The following is a 3,578-nucleotide window of genomic DNA, read 5'->3' as shown; positions in this document are numbered from 1 at the left end:
TATAATCTAAATTAAGATAGCATCGCACTCACAAATACCTAGGGACATTTCGCTCCACTTAGAGAGAAAGTGCGAACATCTAAGATGTGACGATGCTTTCGCTCAAAGAAAGGACTATTACAAAGAATTTATAGCGTAAGATACAAATTCTATAGCATTATCAAGACGAAGACATTTTGATAACCGTGAAAAACCGATTAGTACTTCCAAATTAATGTTTTAAGGACATCAACAATAGATCGACGGGCTCTTTTAGCTAATATACCCACGACACTCGGGAAAAGTCATCAACAAAACACAACATAGTAATGATGACCTGAAATAGATGCTACTCTAGAAGCGTCCCCAAACATCACAAACGAACTAGATCAAATGACAACCGACTAGACACTAGAGTAGAACGCTATAAAGCTAGCGCCGACTGATGCTACCTAACCGACACGCTTTTCACATTGAAAACGACTGCACTCAATCCAAGGCAAAGCCTACCCAAGGCGACTAAGAGAAGGATGACCCAATCTACAACAGACATGAAAGTGATGACTTTTGTCTCGAAATAGGGAGCCGCCTAAAACCACAAGGAATAGTCATCAGCACTAAACGAGTACACACCGTCACCACGATTACGTCCTAAACCAATCCTCTTCTCCGTCTGCAGATCCTGAAAAGTGCAGTGAAAAAGGAAAAAGTAACACCGCACTCAAATCGCTTAGTGATCGCAGTAAACATATAGCAAGTTGATAGGAAAATTAGGTACAAAAAGAATATCCGCGTAGTTTAAGTCTGAGAGGAAGCTCGCGACAACTCCCTTCTCCCGATCACTACAAGATCGTGACATCAAGAATTGCCACGTAATGAAAAACATGATGAGAGAGATTTTAAAAGATTTTTGTACTCGCTATGGCGAGTGAGGCCTCGGAGTCAATAATCCGGAACTCGCCCTCGAAGCAAGAAAGGCATTACCTAAGGAAATAGGGAGAAGCAGCATCTATGGTACGAGAAATCGATTCTCGTGAGTCACTGGAACTGCGCAAAGTCAGCGAGAAATAGTGATCGAACCGCTTTCGCACTGTAAGTAAGTGACGGATCGCCAACTCGGACTAGTATCGACCATTACCGGACGACCATGTTTATCCCAACAACGATTCTCAGCAGGTGGCTCGTCTGGTCGACAAAAGGTGTACACAAACTCTACCCCCGAGAATCACTACAACCGCCCTTCACCACCACGAGGAGACGCTACCATACCCACGTAGACGTAAGACATGACGAATCAAGAGACAAATCCTTCAAGAATAAGATAAGTGGGCATCACTGTGAGGGTCGAGGAACATCACCAAAAGCCCGTGAGAACAACAGAATCGAGATATGAGAGTACAGTGGCTGCTGGACGTGGCGGCGGAGAGTCGAAGGCTAGGATTTAGATCGGGCGGCGCACGGCGGCGCAAATGCGGTGGCTGGGTTAGGGTTTTGGGTGGTCACTAGGGTCTAAATCCTAGAGCCTCCGCACCATGAGAATTAGAGAAATAATTTTGATATCAATTAAGAAAAGAGTTCAAGAGTATATATATAGAAATGTTAGGTTTGTGTATGGGCTCAATATGGCCCATTAACCAATCTAAGTTTAACAACTCTGCGCTTGTATCAAGCTATAGGACCTCATTTATTTGACTCGTCACTTCAAGTTTCAAATGCCCATTAAGGACACATCACAACAGTAAAATCTTGAATGTGTTTAGATTTCAGCTTAAATATGACAAGCTGAACATTTTTGGAATAAATAAGATATTCTGTTGTTTGATTACAACAAATTATCTATGCGTCAGTATTTAGAAATACCATGTATGAGTGGTTAATTAAATGCTATGTTGTGCTACTTAAAGTTGTATGCAATTATAGCAAAATTAATTTTGTCATGTGGTAATGAATAAAATGTTTATTTAGTATTTCCTCCGCTTTCTTTTAGGCACAATTGTAGTTATTCTCATTTGCTTATTATGATTTCAACTTTGCATATCCTATTCTACTTTATTAGGCATCTACATAGACATCTCGAAAATGTTACTAAAAAATCATAACTGATTAGAAGTTGTATAAATTTCTATTCTAGAAATTAAAAAGAACAATTTTCATCCGATAGTAGATAAATTTTATTTATCTTACCAATTTTTGATAAAGTTTTCTATTTTCTTTATTTTCTACACTTTTAAACTTTTGCAGTAATCACGGGATATAACTGACATCTCACAATTGGTAATCTCTTTTTAGTTTCTCATAGTGATTGTCTTGAAGGAGCTTTTAGCTTTGAAATTTGTCTTTTGCAAATATATATTTTTACCGGATGTCACCTAGCTTAAAACTATGTGAATAAAGATATTGTCTAAACATTTCTTTTGATATACTTTTTGTTGACATCACTTTGGTTAATCTTATTATAATATCTCGCCATGCCGGAACCTAGTCCGTAGACTTGAGCTCCGATAAACGACTCACACACCGATTAAGGTAAAAACCCAAATGGCATGTAAAGTTTCAACAACCTGCTTTTGTAACATTATATACTAGGGAGCAATTTAACGAATTACAAAATAACACTGAGTCTAGCAGAGATACGTAGACACAATTCCAATCGACTTAAACAAGATCAAAATAAAGATACACAAGTCTCACAATTACAACAAGAGTAAGGAAGATGTAACTGAATTGGCAGCCAAGGTTACGCTAGCTACTCAATGTACCAATCGCTAAGCTACCATGGGAAGGCCTTACTCCTGATTAAAAAGAGATAATCAACAACTTTATGAGTTTCAAGGCCCAAAGAAGTTGTCCACTATTGGGAAATATACCAAGTTTAGAGAGTAAAAATACAAGTACCAATGATAATAAATACTTGTGCATGAGTGCTTCTGAAAAATAGCATGAATGGCAATATATATATACTCTATATCAAAGTGCACTGCTCATTAAAATTTAAGTTTCAAACCTGGAATGACTTAAACAGGGATTTTCGAACATAGCAAGATTTCATAGTATAAGTTTCCCAAACTATTCCATTTATTTTACCACCCAGCACCGTAGATCGTAATGTAAAAACCATTTATTTTAACCTCTGGCGCCCGAGTAGAATTATTGAAACCCGCTTATTTTACCTGATGGCCTCGAGTTAGAATCATCATGTCGCTAATTGTTTCAACGATGCCTGGATGCGAAACTATAGTCTCAATTTTAAGAGTTCATGTTGACAATGGCCAAAGTTGTCGATCCCCATCGATAGGGTTAATGCATAGTTAGTTCGAGACTAGTATTGTTATAAATCAAAAATTATTTTGTGCCAATGTTATGTCGAGCATACCAAAGCTAAATGTCACAGGTGAAATGATAATGTAAGGTTTTTCCTTTCTAAAACAAAGTAATATAGCGTAATCTATAGATAAAAATTTTCTTAGTTCTTGTTAGAGTTATGTTATAGTTTATATTTAATTAACGAGCCATATTGGCCCCCTCGATGCGCCGGGTAGATACTTTGAACCCGCTGATTCGCTCGAATGCTTCTGAATAAGTTTTCCAAACCCCGCTGA

The sequence above is a fragment of the Dioscorea cayenensis genome, chromosome 15 (assembly GCF_009730915.1).
Source record: "Dioscorea cayenensis subsp. rotundata cultivar TDr96_F1 chromosome 15, TDr96_F1_v2_PseudoChromosome.rev07_lg8_w22 25.fasta, whole genome shotgun sequence".
Classification (NCBI taxonomy): domain Eukaryota; kingdom Viridiplantae; phylum Streptophyta; class Magnoliopsida; order Dioscoreales; family Dioscoreaceae; genus Dioscorea; species Dioscorea cayenensis.
The sequence above is the reverse complement of the archived record's forward strand: the minus strand, read 5'-3'. Positions refer to the sequence as shown.